This window comes from Triticum aestivum, chromosome 4A, assembly GCF_018294505.1.
Source record: "Triticum aestivum cultivar Chinese Spring chromosome 4A, IWGSC CS RefSeq v2.1, whole genome shotgun sequence".
Classification (NCBI taxonomy): domain Eukaryota; kingdom Viridiplantae; phylum Streptophyta; class Magnoliopsida; order Poales; family Poaceae; genus Triticum; species Triticum aestivum.
The window spans coordinates 585,995,136-586,012,779 of NC_057803.1; the positions used below are offsets into that span (position 1 = coordinate 585,995,136).

Below are 17,644 nucleotides of genomic sequence, written 5' to 3' on the forward strand. Positions count from 1 at the left end.
CCATCAAAAAGACATGGCATAGAAGCTAGACATGGCAAGAACAACATCATAGCATGCACGGATCAATAGCAACATCCTCGGTAAAATCGCTAAACATGTCAACAACCTGCCAGGAACATTTTATAGCAAAAGTAGAGTTCGATTGACTCAAGCTGGGGTGCTCCATAAATGCAAAAAAATACATGGATGGATAGAGCACAACAATGTTAACAAAACATCCTTACTGATCATCCTCAAAAGAGGCACGAATGACTAGGAAACAACATGAACATATGGCATAAAAATAATATCAGGACAAGGACTTGGTGAAATTCTAAGTCCCTGAAATCAGCATCATTGAGTAAGCTACTTTGCATGCTTGTGCTAGTCACCACAAAGATAAAAAAATACATGGCATACACCCCTGTAAAGATGGCATGGCATTTAACAAAACACATGTAGAGCTCAGGATCATAGCATGCACACATCAATCATGGCAAAAATGACAAAATGCCATTTGCTGAAACAGATCTGACATATTCATGACATAGCCCTCTTCCAACAACATTTCGGGCATCAAGATGAGCTCAAATGAAAATGATGCAATGAGATGAAATGATGTACTCGACGAGACAAACATTTTGATATGCTACACGCATAAATCGGAGCAACGATGATGAAGTTATGATGCATCAAAGTATGTAAATAAACTAGGGTTTCGGAGGGGAAAAGTCAACCGAGGTGGATCTGGATCTGGATCCAGATCGGGTGTGGAAACCGAGGCGGCCGGGATCTCGCCGGAGCTGCAGCTTGGGGCGCCGGAGTTGACGCCGGCATGGAGGAGAGGGACGGCCGGAGCTGGGGAAGGGGACCGGCGGCGGAGGGCGGCGAGGAGCGGCGCTCGCCGGCGTCGGGGATGCGGCGGCGAGGCGCGGCGCGCGCCGATGGCTCGAGGCCCGGTCGCGGTCCGGGGCGGGCCGGCTGCGGGCCGGGCGGGCCGCGGCGGCACGAGGCGGCGCGAGGACAAGTGGCGGCGGCGGATTCGTCGGAGGGCGGCGGTTGGACATGTCGTGTGTGGAAGAATGTGTCCGGTGGCGCGAGGTAGGAGGAGCTAGGGTTTCATCCGCGAGATTTTTAAGGGGATCACATATATATATGTAGAGGGAGCTAGGAGAGTCCAAATGAGGTGCAGTTTTCGGCCACGCGATCGTGATCGAATGACCGAGATGATGGAGGAGGTTTAGGTGGGTTTTGGGCCACTTTGGAAGGGTGTTGGGCTGCAGCACACACGAGGCCTTTTCGGTCCCTCGGTTAACCGTTGGAGTATCAAACGAAGTCCAAATGGTATGAAACTTGACAGGCGGTCTACCGGTAGTAAACCAAGGCCGCATGGCAAGTCTTGGTCCAATCCGAGAATGTTTAACACCCGCACACGAAAAGAGGTAAAAGGGGACACCGGAGGACATAGGAGCGCCGGATTGCAAAACGGACAACGGGGAAAATGCTCGGATGCATGAGACGAACACATATGCAAATGCAATGGACATGATGACATGATATGTAAAGCAAAGACAAGGCAACAACAGCGAATAACTGGAGGACACCTGGCACATCGGTCTCGGGGTGTTACAGCCTCCCCACTTGGGCCTTGGTGACCCAAGTTGCCTTCCACCGTTTGGCCTTTTAAGGCTCATTGATATTAAATTAAATATAAAAGCCCTCTAAAATTACTAGAGCATATTATGTATAATTTAACAGCCCCAAAAACATTTTCCACCTATATATTAAATCATCGGTATTACCCAATACTCTCTGAAACCCTTTTGGTGACCCTGAAACGCTTTCGGATCCTCTCGCAACTATTCTGAATATTAACGAAACTATTTCACTAATAAATCCTTGATACTCTCATCCTACTAACACTCAGCAAATCACGATAACCTTAAGCATGTGACCCTATAGGTTCGGTAAACCATAGACATGAATGAAACCCCTTCATTCAACGACCGATAGCGGAACCGTGGACGTCCATATCGATCCCTATGATTACACGAATGTCATTCGAGTGAACCTTTGGTTATCATGTGATGTTCCCTTTTCTTCAAGATACTTTACAAAACCCAAGGTGACATATATCGGTATCCTCTTGATTCATACACATGCTCACTATACCGGTCTCCTCGTTGCCAGTTTTGTTCTTCTTTCTCGTTCTCATGTTGTGGCATCTCGGTGACATAATTACCTGTGTCACCACTTCCAAGATGTGATGGTATTTGAATAATCCTAAAACCTAAAAAGTGCTCGTGGGCTCTATGTCTTACAGAGCACACACCCTTCCGCGTCGTCCGATCGAAATCGCGGCCTCAGGTGCTGGGCGGTCTGGGCCGAAAGCAAACTATTCACTCAACCCGTTTCTCTGCCCCGTGCGGTCGTGCCCCACGACCCATTCCTCTCCCTCATCCACGAACTCATCTTCTTCCTCCCCATGCACACCTTCCTCCGCGCCCCGGCGAGATCCGTTGCGCCCAGCCTCCATCGACCTGGCCACGCCGGAGCTCCTCCTTCCCCAACCTTCTTCTCCGCCGACGCACCCCACACCCCAGACCGGCAGCGAAGCATCCTGCACCGGCGGACGCGCTCCCCCGCCTCTGACCGGCGCCAACGTTGCCCCACGCCCCGCTTCTCCCTTCCGGCATCGTCCTGCGCCCCGCCGCATCGATCCCTCGCCGATTCGATGCATCCCGCGGCTGGGACCTTCGATCCCCGTCAGATCCGGGCCCTTCTTGTCCAACAACGACAACAAAAGCACGCAGCGGCTGCTCTGGCTGCCCCATCGCAGATTCCAACCAGTGCCCCCCTGCTCGCTGTGGACTTATGAATCCATATGTCAACATACAGTGCCGGTGCATGGGCTGCGTCGGCAAGGTCGACAAGGCAATGCCCTCCGTGAGGACCTTCTTACGTACGCATGCATTGCGCAGCCTACCTGGCCTGAACCCTCTTACTTGGTTTGCAGGAACATCCAATTTTCTTGATTTTTTGGTTTGACAGGGGTTGAAACGTCAGTGGGAGCGACGTCGGCACTGGAGTCGTGGCCGTGGCGGGCAAGGTGAACCCGGCGGAGCTCTGCCAGTGGCTCAAGAGGAAGACAAGGAAGGATGCCAAGATTGTCCACCTTCGTACACCTGCTAAAGAATCATAATAAACAGGTATGCATCCCTCTCGTGTACTTGTACTACAGAACAGAATGAAGGACGATATGTGTAATATCCAAATGAATGTACTTCTACTTTGCTATCCTCTACAAATGGTGAGAAGATTCGTGTGTACTTCGGTCTTGCCAGAATGATGATACAAACACCAATTGTATGAAACAGAAACCGTTTTAAAAGAATAAGAAAAAAAAAGATGAATCCACATGTCCAAGGAGTAGCCATCCCGAGTTGCTTTGTTCCATTTCTCATGGACAAGATGGATCCTGTATGTAATTCCTGGTAGTCTGCAGTTGCCCTTTCGTCAGATTCGTCGAGCAAGGGCGGCATTGTACACTGATTTCTATGGGAAATACTACTAAAGATGCACTCCTTTGATTTATGCGTGTGTATGTGTGTGTGTGAGTGTGTGTGTGTGTGTCTGTCTAGGCATTAATCTTGTGAAGATTTGCCACCTGCTTTTTCTTCTGAACATTTTCTACTAAATATTTATTAATTTGTATGAAATTCTCTCTTCTATCATCTGAAATTTTCCCTTGCACTTCTATCATCCGAAATTTGGTTTGGAGGTTGGGAGAGGGAAGCAGGGGTGGGGGTTGGCGTAGTATGTGGATTCGAGGGGGCGAATCGACCATTTTGCATGGCGGTGGAGTTTCGTGGTTGGGGTGGTGGGTGGTTTCGTGAGTTGGAGTGCCTCGGGAAAGTGCCGAAAATTTCCCAACACAGAGCAGACAGTTGCTACATATGCTGTTGTGAGTTGCCCAAAGTATTTTTTAGAAAATGATAGTCAGTCCATGCTTGGGTTTTTTATACAAATGTGTCACTAGGTTTACATGGACTTTGATCATGTGTTTAAACTTGCCTATCCATTTTTTATGTGTATTTTTTCCTCAAAATGATGCAAAAAAATTGTGCTTAGAGTGTAGCCCCCCATGATAGTTCAAAAAACACACACATATTAGGGGCTAGGCGACTTCAGACAGCTAGACCAGGCAATTGAAACACATAGATCAAGCAACTTAAAAACTATTCTAGGCAAATGGCAACAAGAGAGAGATAAGTCAGGTAAGTGACATGGTAGGCACTAGGCACACATTTAGGGGGCGGCATCATCACTGCCTACGTGTACTGCGAGCACCTCCGCCGCTTGACCCGCCGTCTCTTCGCTTCTCCTCGCGGGCCACATCGAGCTTGGAGGCGAGTCATTCTCCTTCAATTTCTTTACTTCTGGTTCGGTTGCGATAGCTTCTGCTGAAACGGATCTACAGGACCAAGGCGGGTCGCGCGGACAACAAGGTGGCATGGAAGGTCCAGCAGATTACTTCATAATGCGGTCATCACGCATAGGGACACATGTTCTTTATAATGGATAAAAAAGAATATCGCAACCTTGTTATAGCTTTATAACGGATAGGGACACGTGTTCTTTTTTTATCCATTATAAAGAACATGTGTCTTGTATGAAAACTTGTCGATATTTGCTTATCTGTGTCCAAGTGATTGCAACATATAATAATCTAGAAAAAAAATCAAGATTTATATTGAGCTATTGGACTCATTTCTTCTACTGGACTTGCTCAAACTTGCATGGTATTTTGATAAGTAGTTGCCTCATTTCTGCTATTGGACTTGCTGAATGGGTTGACATGCAGTTTGTATCCACTATTTTATTTTCTTTGGCAAGCAAGCTAATGAGTTGGCTGCACAATCTATGGAAATTTTCTACAAACCCAGTATGAGTTGCTAACTTTTAATCCTTGTTCTAAACAAAACCCTGGTTTACTTGGATATAGTGAGCAATTTGCTTCGATCAGAGCACAACTTGCCTGCAACAACTAAAGCATGTGTCCAGGGGACACAACACATCTTGATGTTCCACACATAGGTTTGCCTGAAACTTGTAGGAAAATTGCCTACAAACCAAGTAGTAGTTGCTCCTGACTTCCACTATTTATTTTTCTTCGGCTAGCAAGCTTATGAGTTGGCTACAGAATCTATGGAAACTGCCTATAAACCTAGTACGAGTTGCTACCATTCAATCCTTTTTCTAAACAAAATCTGGAGTTGCCTGGATATACTATGCAATTTGCTTAGATCAGAGTACAACTTGCCTTCAACCACTAATGCATTTGCCCAGGGGACACATCACAACTTGATGTTCCACACAATATGTGTCCACATTTTTTTGCCCGAAACATGTAGGCGAATTTCCTACAAACCAAGTAGTAGTTTCTCTGACTTCCACTATTTTTTTCTTTGGTAACTAAGCTAATGAATTGGCTGCAGAATCTATGGATATTGCCTACAAACCGAGTATAACTTTATAGAGGCTACTTGTAGTTGGCTACTTACCGTATCAGGTACAGTACTACACAGGAAAGGATACTTGTAGTTGTACAGCACAGCCAATCTACACAAGAGACCCAGACCCCCTCCCTCCCTTTGACCTGACCGCTTGGCCGTACCCCGCCTTTTGCATTTGCTTCAAGCCTGCAACACTACCACACAGGTCTAGAGGCCTATGTTGGCTACAAAGATCCCTCGTGCAGACTTGAAGCATGAAAAATTGCTGCTATGTTAATTTATCCCATCCCCTGGCTTGGGAGAAGAAGATGCTGGAGCAAACCAAAACCATTGCTCAAAACGCTACCCTGATCACCTAAGTTTCATAAATATGCTTTCGTAGACGTTCTTACCTAAACAAATGGTTTGTTTTGTTTGCAGGGCCTCACTAAATTCTAAAATGATGTCAAAGCAACGTTTTCAAGGTTTTGTGCACATGCTCAAGAAAGAAGATTCAACATCCACTTCTAGGTAATCTTCGTACAAAGCTATTCAATTTTTTTGTTTCAGCAAAAAAGAGGAGTTGCCTCAAACTTGTGCATTTTGCCTATATCCCAGCGGGACTTGCTTTTTATTTTCCCTGTTTGCAAGCAAGAAGCTTTGCCAGCTACTTCCAGGTAAATTTCACACATCCCCAATAGCTTTCCAACTAGTTTTTTCTGCCTCCCCAGTAGCTGGCTATTAGCTTTTTTGTTCCAGCAAATACATGGAGTTGCCTGAAACTTATATGCAAATTGCCTACATCACATGAACACTTGCTTTTTGCCACTGGCTTAGATCTCCAGTGAACATAATCCATCTGTATGTTACAAGTATCATCATCATTACCTGAGACTTTATGATTAATGTCACCGTCCTAGGCATATATCAGAGTTTGTCAGCATGTTCCCTGCCTTGTTCCTTCTTGGGAACTCATGTTTATCATGCATGTCAAATTTGCCCATTTCGTAGTTCTTCACCCTGTCCTGATATTCATTTGTTGCTTTCAATGAGTCCGAGGTTGTGTATGTTCCCTGTGTCAACTCTGAATTGTTGTCATGTGTAGTTTGGGGGCAATGCAAAATGCAATGGCCAGCAGGTGTGCTCTTGTAGAATACAACTGCAAGAGAAGCATGGCACATCCCTGACAAACACGGCGCCGTGTTTTACATGAATTGGTCCTCCTTATAGCTTGCTTTTTTTAAGAAGTTGTGAGTTGTACATTTTTCACACAGAAGGTGATTTAGTGACATCTGAGGGATGTTTTCTTGTGTGTGAAAACTGAAAATAGGTGCACTGAAAACTTGTCAATATAATTTTGTTTTTTGCTTCTTGGTACCAGGATGATGAAGTTGTGTCGGTGTTTGGGTGTTCGTCGGAAACGATGCGTATAGAGGATCTTCTTGCAGACTGGAATGACAAAGACCTTTGCGCATGATCTGCATGTTAGGTTGGTGATTTGATTTTTGTCTGATGAGTGTTGTAGTAGTTACACAACTTGTGCCTGAGAATGTAGTAGTTTTTATAATTGATGATTATGCTTTCTTCTAAGTTAATGATTCTACAGTAACCTACCCTACTTGCCTAATAATGTCAGCAAGTTGCGCAGAATAAATGTTTTTGGCATATGAATGTGGCAACCAGTAAGAGATTGAGGAGAGAGGTCTTGTAGTGCCGGTAACCAGCAAGCGAATTAGGAGCGAGAGCCAAGAGGGCGCCACCATTTATGTGTCGTGACCACCTAGCAGGGAGGAGCTAGATCCAGAAAATCTTTTTCCTAGTGGTCGAGAATTGGCCCGCAAATCTCCAGTAAGTATCTCAAAATCTCCCCCCCTAAGCATGCGTATACTCAAATCTATGACTATGTGTTAGAGGCAGGATAGGGAGGTTGAAGAGGGGTATGCGCAGTCCCAGGTTTTTGGGCGAAACGATGATTTTCTGCAAGGGGTGGTTTTGCGGCGTGGGGATGCAAGGGGTGGAATCGTCGACATTTTGAACCGAAACTGTCCAAAAGTTGCCCGACGTATAGCAGTTAGTTCCTAGAGATGCTGGCGCTAGTTGCCTAGAGATCCGTTCTTGAGAGTGTTGGGTTTTATTTTCGCCCAAAACTTACCCAACACATGATAGTTAATTACTGGAGAGGCTGACACGAGTTGCCCAAATATATTTTTTAGAAACAAATTAATTTAGTTTGCCCAAAAGTTGTTATTTTCAATAGGATAAGTTGCCTACATATAGACAATACTTGCCTAAATCAACTAAGTTTGTAGATATTTTGTTATCCACTAATTCGATACACGAAAATAGCTTGTCGTTTGGTCCACTTAAATATGCAAACCATTTCGGTTGTAACATAATCAACACCCATTATTTGATACATGGATAATGTTAGGAAAAAAGTTGCCTTATAGTACTAGAAAGTACTTGTAGGCTAGGATAATATTCGGGGAAAGTACTTCGTGGCAAAGTTGCCTAACTTTGTAGTGTTGTAGGCAAAGTTAGGGGAAGCATCAAAGTAGCCTTATATAGCACCAAAGTCTTCTTGTGTTCATTGATACTGCAAAATTGCTTCCTGGAACACCAAAGTTGCCTCAGATAGCATCAAAGTTTCTTAAAAAAAAGTTCGGTCAAACATACCCATACGACGTCTTGTTTCGAAGAGCTCATGGCAAGAAAGCAAGCGGTGAAAACGAAATTTAATTTTGACGCTCAGTTTCGAAGTTATAGCTTTTTACGTTTTTCTGAATGAACTAAATGCACGAGATGCATTTTCCTAACTTGTGTGCTCCATATGAGCAGGAAGGAGTGATGGAACCACTTGGTGGGGAGGCAAGATGTTTTCCATTGAGGGCCACATGGGATGGGGACAACCTTTCCTTTCTAGGACGGTGTGGACAGAATTTTACTTTTTGGGGGTGTGTGCTCGGGGGCACTAGCCAGCCAACGGGTGCTGGCTAGACGCGTCCTTAAATAATTTGTAATGAGGTTGTACTTAAACTCGATGAGCTTCAAAACGGTCGTGTTGGTTTGTTCCATCACTTTGCTTTTATTTCATTTTGCTTTTTATTTTTATTTTTCCTTTGCAATTTTTCGTTTGCAAGTTAGTTTTCAAAAAACCAAAAACCAAAAAAATAGAATAAGCTGTGCTTTGCTCTTGTTCTTTATCTTGCCCTTTGGAGTTCATCTACATTTTGTTTTCAGAGGAGTTAATCAACGCAGAACAACGAGGAATGCAAGAGTAAGGAAGAGAAGTGTGTAAATTCGCAATCGTGAAGGTATGTCCTACGACCCCCGTCTTTTACACTTGGAATACTTAGAGTAGATGTAGTAGTATTATGAGATGGGAGTAAGTCATGATAGTTAAGACAAACAATTTGTTCCAGTAGCTGAAATAATTTTGTAGTCTTTGTTCTGTTCAGTTTAGACAATCAAGATTCGCCGTGGGACTGTTTTTAAATGAAATGATATTAACCAAGAATAGCTATGCACAATGGAAAGTCTTTCAAGACTTGGGACTTGAGAAATTTGTATTAGAAGTGATGTTTGAATTGCTCAACCCCATGTTATTAATTTTAATAGACTTAATAGCACTTGTCTATAGGAACTTAGTTTAAGGGTGAACGAGATTATGCCAAAAATCTATGTTGTATCTTTATATGGTGCTTTAGCTCCTTACTGGTGCCATGGCCCGCTACTCTATGCACGTGTACGTGTGTAAATGTGGCTTCGTCACCTTTCTTGATGTTATGTTGAGGACTTTGCTAGCCAATGAACGATCCACCAAGAGCGATATCTCGGATTTCGGCTATGAATTTGTTACCGTACGAAGTGGCAACACTACAAACGCATATTGTTAGCTTTCTCTTGAAATGGTGTGTATGTGGTAAATACATGGGACTGATCAAAATAGCTCGAAAGAGACATATATCAAAGGTCCATAGTTCCCAAACATTAAGCCACAACGAAAACCTATGCATGATCACTTAGTTGGCATAATCCCTTCACGTGATAATCAAAGTTCCAAAGAACAATGATTCGAATAAAGTGCTTGAGACTGTTGAGGAGGAAATGATTGTGGATGTGCTTAAGAGCATTAGAGTATCATATTTTACTATATGTTTTTCACTCCCTAACCTACATTTTATTGGCTTTATCAAAAGAAAACTCTTCCGCGCATTCCCGGCAAGCAAGTGTTGTCTAGAATAAATAGAATATAGTGTTGCAAAGTTGTTTTATCTATTAGATCAAGAACTCTGTGTTGATTATCTTTACTTCACTAACACTTGCATTATAACCATGCCACCGCTACAGCTATGCTAAGTTCTCAGGTCAAGAAGCGGAGGTCTATCTAGGCATACCGATTGTAAGTGAACCAAAACATTCTCATTATTTCGGTTTAAACAACTGAGTTCCTTATGATTCGGATTTCTCTTTATGTTGCTCGAGGACGATCAAGTTTTATATTAGTTCTTTTAAAAAGGTTTTCGTTAGTTTCCGGCTATTCTTTATTTCTTTTTTTAGTTTTACTTTTCCTTTTTGTTTATCATTTTAATTTTTATAAACTATTTTTTAATATTTTCTTCTTGTTCAGGAATTATAAATTTTGTTCACGAATATTAATATGGTACGAATATCGAAAGTCATTTATTTCCTCAAAACAAATAAAATTTGTTAAAAAATATTTGGAATTCAAATTTTCAAAAATTTAAAAGGTTTGGGTTTTAAAAAATGCTCATATATTTTTAAAAGTGACAAGTATTCAGAATTTAAAATTCTCACATTTAAAATTTATATATTCATATATTTCTAATATATGTTTTCAAAATTCTCAATTGCAAACGTGCTTTTCAAAACGATATTAGAATTCCAAATTTTGTTCAGTATTTTTAGAAAAACATTCAGACTTTCATTATTTGTTCTAATTTTTTCAAATGATTGAAATTTGAAAAGTTCATGATTAGAATTTCTGTTATTGTTTAAAAAAATGAAATTATAAATGTGTTTATGTTTTTGAAAATTATTTTTGAACTTCATATTTTGTTCCAATTTCTCAAAAAATTGTTTGTGTTTTTCGAAATGTCTTCAAATATCCCGCTGCAGTGAGTTCTTTATAACATTGACGCTGGCATATGTGTTAATAGCCATAAGCTCTAGTGGCTAGTAGCACACGTAGAGGAATGGGACGTCATAATTTTGATTCCGCAGAAAAACACTGTTTTTTTGCAGTTTTTCACGTTATTTTTTTTTGAACCGGGCATTACCCCTTTCTATTACTGCAACATAATGAAAATACAGCAGTTCAAAGAAAGGAGAAAAGGGGAAGCGAGTCCAACGCATCGCCGGAAAACCCACTGTGAGCACTCGCCATCGAGATTACTCACCATGGGGCGAAAACCTGACGACACCAATTCTCAGTGACTAGAATCCAGAGCCTACAACCCCAAAAGAACACAAGACAAAAGCTCGCAACAGCTGAGCAACAAAGTTTCAAGCCCGCGCAGGGGAAAACAACTCAAACATCTAGCTAAACCACACGGGCAGCATCTTAGTTTTTTGCTTTATAAACACCATTTTGCTTCGGTGCCTCCCTGTGCGCCGGCTCAGTCTTGGTACCTCTGCGTTGCGCGCAGCATGGATGGGGGGATGTATCTGGTGCACCTGGACTATTTGTGCTACCGGTGCACCGGTCGCCCGTTACACATTAAAAAATATTCCAAAAAATCCAAAAACAATTTAGCGTATTGACACAACATCAATGTACGTTGTCATAAAAATTTAAATCAATATTCGAAACATTGCTTCAGATGCCAAAAATAACAAATTTGACATTGAATAGTACATAACACAAGTTGGGCTTCAGTTTTGGCCCATTAGCACATTGACGTCAAATTTGTCATTTTTGTATCTTGAGCATTGTTTTGAATTTTGATTCAAATTTTTGTGACAACATACATTGATGTTGTGTCGATAAACTAATTTTTTCCTGGATTTTTTTGAACATTTTTTAATGTGCAACGGAGTTTGGTGCATCGGTAGCACCAATTCCCTTGATGCACCAGATATGTTCCCGCATGGATGGAGGCCACGGAGGGAGGAGTGGGCCACAGCTTGCCAGCCCGTCACATTCATTTTGTGGGGGTGGCTATATGTCGCCCGCTGCGAATTGTACAACGGCTCGCCTGCCATGACCAGCTATTGGACCGGCCCTGTTAACGTGTTCCACAACATGTCATATTTTTTATTCACATTTTTGTACTTTCTGTTATGTGCTAATTTTTTTACTTTACACACACACACACACACACACACACACACACACACACACACACACACATATATTATAAAAACCTTTTACATGATTACAAAAATGATCTTTTATTTAAAATATTAAACGTGTATAGAAAAATATTTTTGATGTATAAAAATGTAAATTGTGAATGACAAAAGTAAATAATGTAAATCATGTGTATGAAAAAAATTGGACATTACAAAAATGTTTGGGTGACTAAGAAAAGATCCATACATTTACAAAATGTACGTTACATTTATACAATGTTCACAAGTTTCCAATATGTGTTCGTGTGAATATTAAAAAATGTTTGTACAATGTTAGAAAAATGTTTGCTTAGTTCGAAAAAAAGTTTCAACACGTATTTAAAAATATTTAACATGTATTCAAAAAAATGGTCAAAACATGTTGTTGTGAACCAAAATCATGATACTTATTTTGGATCGGAGGAATATTTAAAAATGTGAAAAGTTTATATAAAAATGTTTGAGATGTATACGATAAATTTGCAATATGTATGAAAAAAAGTTGACATCGTAATATATATTGAAAAAATGTAATCATATGTTAAAAAAATAAACCTGTGTAAAAGGAAATCCTAATCTGTAAAAAATATTTAATATGTGTATGAAAAATGTAGACTTGTGTTCAAAAAATAAAGAACCACAGAAAACGTGTGAAACCAAAGAAAGAATCAAAAAAGAAAAAAGTAACAAAGAAAAGCATGGAAGAAAAAGAACAAAAAGAAAATCAAAAAGGTAGAAAACCAAAGAAAACACACACAAAAAAGAATAAAATAAAGGGGAAAAAGAAATGGAAAACCAAAGAAAATTCATAGAAAACCTGAGATAATCCGGGCTACAAACAATGGGAAAAACCAAATGAAAGAAACAACAACAGAATAACGAACTCGCGTCATGTTGGAGTGTCGGGTCGGCCTGGTGTCGGATGCCTATAGGTGACGAATCTGGCAAGACATAGCTGCGCCTTTTTTTGCCGAACACCAGCTTTGAGGGTTTCGGTTAGGGTTGCCGTCGCCGCCGGAGAATTTTTGGCCCCCTTGCCTCCGGCTGCCTTCTAGGCACTGAGAGGTGAGAGGACCTCCCATCTTCAGGAGTTCTTTGTTCTTCGTTATCATCGAGTGATCATCATTTTTTTTGTGAGAATAAATTTACTCCTGTTCATTTGGCGGTGCCATGAGGTTAGAGAGTTTTCGGTCCTCGTAGATCCGATTATTCGGATCTGATGAGTTTATGTTGGTATGTCAAACTTTTTTTTATTAGTTTGATTCTTTGTGGAGTTGAAATCTTTGATTGATCGGGCTTCTGCAAAAAAAAATTGATCGACATCGTGGTGAAGATATTGTGATCCGAAGAGCTGCACTTTTAGGGGATCATCCCCAGCCCAAGAAAAAGAAAAGGTACGTTTATCAATCAAGACTTCACATCTTTTTGGATAGACGACACAAGATGCTTTAAAAATCATTATTGGTAATACTCGTGCGGGTGAAGTTAATTGGTTTAATTGCAACCTTTTTACTGGAGTCTTTGGAGTATTTTTTCTAACAGAGACTGATACCGCGAAGAAGGTGTTTTCAAAAACAAATGTTGTAAAATCTTAGCCATAAGAATTACTTTATATTTTCTTGGATTTTTGATCTAAATTAGTGTACCTATAATTGTTATGAGTATGGATAAAATTGCATATGTTTCTTAAAAAAAGTTATTCACGCCTTTTTTCGTGGGCGCCCCTTGAAAAAACCTTTTTTTTCGTCGGTATATACGGATGGAATAGAGGTCGGCAGAACTACTTTTACAGGAGGACGAGTTCCCGTCGTCTTGGTCACGTGATCGAACGAACAAATACAAATGCTGGCGACAAGTCGATCGGGGGCCCGCGATACAACAACCCACTCCCGCCACCCGGTCGGTGTCGGTCCCCGCGAACGGCCGAGAAAGCCCACGGCGAGAGGGACGCCGTTTCCAACCCTGCTGCGCGCCCGCGAAGGCGCCAAAAAGAACAACTCCAGTTCCAGTCTCCAAAGGGACACAGCCAAAACGAAGGTGCGTTGCATTGCATGGGATCAGGCCTCTTCTTTTCCCTCCTTCAGACAACGACTCGCCAGCAGAGAGGTTCACCGCTCCATGCACGTATGTCTCATCGATCATCTATCTATCTATCTACCGCTCGCAAGGATCATGCACGTCCGATCGACTGTTTTCGCCGTCGCCTGGGAGCTTAATTGGTGCATGCAGAAGAATTAAAAGCTTGGAAAATGATCATGGGGGTGGTTTGGAGCCCAAATTTGGGGCAAATATGTGCACAAGAAAGATTAATATAGGCCCAGTTCACCGTGACAAGTGACAACAGATTTGTGCCTAGTCGAGCTTATAGGTGAGACTAGATATCAGCTTGAGCTGGGGCAGAGAGAACCGTGTTATATATATTCTGATCTCACGTTATTTTTCACGAGACCGATGTGGAATACAGATTGACGGCAATTTGCTATGGAATTTGTTCTCCAGACTACGCAAAAATCTCTAGAAGGAAAGGTGATACTTCGTTCAAGAAGGAATAGACGGAACTTTCATCATACATGTGGTCAAACGTTTCTAATTTATTCACAATTATTAATTAAAAAATAGTAAGACGCCCTTTACATCCCATTCATCTAAATAAATTCAAAATGTGTACAGTGAAACTTCAAAAGGAATTTCTAATGCAATAACTTTTGAAGTTTGACCGCACATGTATGAAGTTTGGCAAGGACATCAATATGATGTAAGGGCATCTCCAACGCCGACCCGCAAACATCTCGCAATGATTCGGACCGCGAAAGCCATCCAATACGGGTCTGTAACGTTCCACGGTGCAGTCCGGGCGCGATTTTTTCCGCAAACCGGAGACAAAAATGAAAAAGGTTTGCAGGAGCCCGGATCGATCCCAAGCCCGCTTCTGACTGACCTGGCCCATCAGAAACCTCTTCCTCTCCCGCGTGTTTTCACTCAGTGCAGCAACAGAGCGTCAGCGCCTGCATTCATGCTTGGCCAGAGCGGACGCAACCGCTCACTAGCACGCGGCATTAAAGCGGCGCGCCGGCCAAGAGAGCGCCGCTTCCCGATGCAGGCGACTGTCGCATGTTCAAACTACACGACGCCCACCTGTCCATCCATTTGTCGCCCGCATTGATGGCACGCAGTTGCCAAGGCATCTCCTCCGGCGCCACCCGTCCGTCCCTTTGCCGCCCACCGGTGATATATAAACCGATGCCCCGGTGCCCCGACCATAGCAAAATCCATCCCCCTCCACACCACTCCCCGCCATGCATCCCTCTGCCGCCAAAGCTCTCTGGAACGGGCTGATGTCGGAGCAGAAGAAGGTCATGGCCGCCATTGTTGCCGACTGACAGGCTGGCAGGTAGCCGGAGGACGTGCAAATGGAGGACGCCTCCTCCGACGACCTAGCGCCAGCCTCCTCCTCTGCGGCACCATCCTCATCCGCTCCACCCTCGCTGGTGCATTTCACCATGACCATCCGCGAGGCCCATGCCCGTTATATGGACATTGTGTGGGAGGAGCGGGACCAGCAGTTCCGGCAGGCGCAGGCCAACACCAACTGCAACCACAACCTCTCCAGAAGCATCTGCAGGCAGACGAGCAGGTCGGCGCCGGCAGAGTGGCCACGCTGGACGCGGACCTGGCGGGGCAGAAGACGTTGATCGAGTCCTACCGCTTCGCCCACGAGATCCGCCTCGCCCATTGGCGGTACCAGCAACGGGTGGTCGAGGTGGTGGCCGCCGACAAGGAGTGCAGTGATGAGGTGGGCGAGGCGTTGTTCGGCGACACCGACGAGGAGGAGGACGCACCCCGGCGCTGATGAAGCTATGTACCTAGGGTAGGGTCATGGACCAGTCCAACATACCCTCCCCAAGGACATCTCTACAAAGAATCAGAAGCAGTCGAAGAGAAACCATCATCCACTCGACCGTGGAGACGCGCTCACTCGACCACCTTGAAGACACTGGACCACCAGAAGATGAGGAATCCTCCACTCTGCAACGGTCAGGACTTAAACCATAGCATTATGAGCAGTTATGACGCTTTACTGTAGACGTTACCATTAACGCCTTTCCTTTATGGACATTGAATCCTGTGTAACGGAGGGGAGCTGGGGTCCTGGCGCACTCTATATAAGCCACCCCCTCCTCTAGGACAAGGGTTCGCATCTTTTGTAAACTCACACACACACACGTATAATCCAATCGACCGCCTCAGGGCACCGAGACGTAGTGCTGTTATTTCCTCCGAGAAGGGCCTGAACTCGTAAAACTCGCGTGTACAACTTCTTCATAGCTAGGATCTTGCCTCCTCATACTTACCCCCCATTCTACTGTCAGTCTTAGATCCACGACAGTTGGCGCCCACCGTGGAGCCGGTGTCTTAGCGACTTATTGGAGAAGTTGCAATTTTTTCCGATCCCCATCACCATGATTCTAGGCGGAGGTTTGGCTGAGGGCCGCGAGATCCGTCTCGGCGTGCTCGTGTTTGTCGCCGACGACTCCGCTTGGCTTCAGGAGGAACCACTCGACGTCGACGCGCTCCCCGCCCGCGGGGCGACGCACTTTCACGCGTGCGTTCGCGGCGTCCTCCTGCGGCAACCGTCAACCCAGTACCAGTCGACTCCAATGGCTTTCCCCCTCCCTGCGACCCGCCGGAGCAAGCGCACCGGCCGGTCGAGACTTCAACGGCGGGTGAAGCATGCGGTGGCCCGCCAGTCCGCCACCCCTCAAGTCGCGGCGATCGAGCCCGACGAGTCTCTCTACGGCCTGTTCGATCTGTCGACTGGCTCCATAGAGACTGCATCCGAGTGCGGCAGCAACGACTCAGCAGCGGAAGTCCTGGTGGTCAATGGACCACGCGGCCCTCCTGGCTTCGATCGTGAAGACGGAGGTGACGGGAACAGCGGTCCGTCACGCGTTCACGAGGAGTACCGCCCCAAGCCTCTCTCCTCGCAGCAGAAAGAAGAACTTCGTCGCCGAAACATGGATGCCCTGCATACTCCTATAGTTGGAGATACACCGGAGGCCCAGGCCTTGGAGCAGGCTTGCCTGGCCAATCTGGCTGAGCGCACTTGGCTGGAGAACCTCCAGCGCGCACTCGACGATCACGCTCGTCAACGTGCTCCTGAGTCCAGCCGATGCCAACTCTTTCCACCACCGGCTCAGGTATACCGAACACCGATCCAAAACCTAGCAGCTGCTGCCCGAATAGCAGAGTCGATTCAACCTTCCCAGTCAGAAGCTGGCCGAGGTCTGGCGCAGATCAGGGCCTTGCTCCGGGCAGCAGGAGAGCAGAATACGGCCGTGTCTCAGTCACGGGATAGGATCCATAGCAGATCTGTGGCCGCAGATACGGTCCAGTCGGCCCATAGCCCGAGATCGCCCCGAGGCGTGAGGGACGTGGAGAGCGGCATGATCAGTACAGAAACCAGGAGCAGTATGATCGTCGAGCCGATCGCGATGGTCGCCGTCGAGTGCCCACGCCTCCTCCAAGGAGTGGGTCATACGCGCCGCGGCCACATGAAGACAGACGCCCTAACAGCGTCGGAAGAGGTATTCCAGTTGACCCCAGGGAGCCAGGCTTTGATGCGAGATCTATTCTCGTGCAGGGCTTGGTCGACAGAAACAGAGCTCATCGAGATGGGCATGACAGAGGCCCGCAAACCAGCAATAGGGTGCATGTCTCTGGCCCAAAGTGCTTCAGCAGAGCTATCAGAGCTGCAGTGATTCCCCCCAACTTTAGGTTGGCGACTGGAGTCAGTAAGTTCACCGGAGAGTCCAAGC

General features: G+C 44.7%; 1 long non-coding RNA gene across 5 annotated transcripts; it reads left to right on the plus strand.

Annotated features, from left to right (window-relative positions):
• The first annotated feature begins 2,369 nt into the window (after window positions 1-2,369).
• On the plus strand, window positions 2,370-10,036 carry LOC123082401 (uncharacterized). 5 transcript variants are annotated; one of them, XR_006439027.1, is made up of 9 exons: window positions 2,370-2,941; window positions 3,031-3,188; window positions 5,916-6,005; window positions 6,093-6,151; window positions 6,580-6,751; window positions 6,856-6,963; window positions 7,111-7,322; window positions 8,313-8,788; window positions 9,825-10,036. It is a non-coding gene; the product is annotated as an uncharacterized lncRNA (long non-coding RNA). The 5 variants fall into 5 exon arrangements; XR_006439028.1 differs by having other exon boundaries at window positions 7,123-7,322; XR_006439025.1 differs by lacking the exon at window positions 6,580-6,751 and having other exon boundaries at window positions 9,825-10,035.
• The last annotated feature ends 7,608 nt before the right edge of the window (window positions 10,037-17,644 follow it).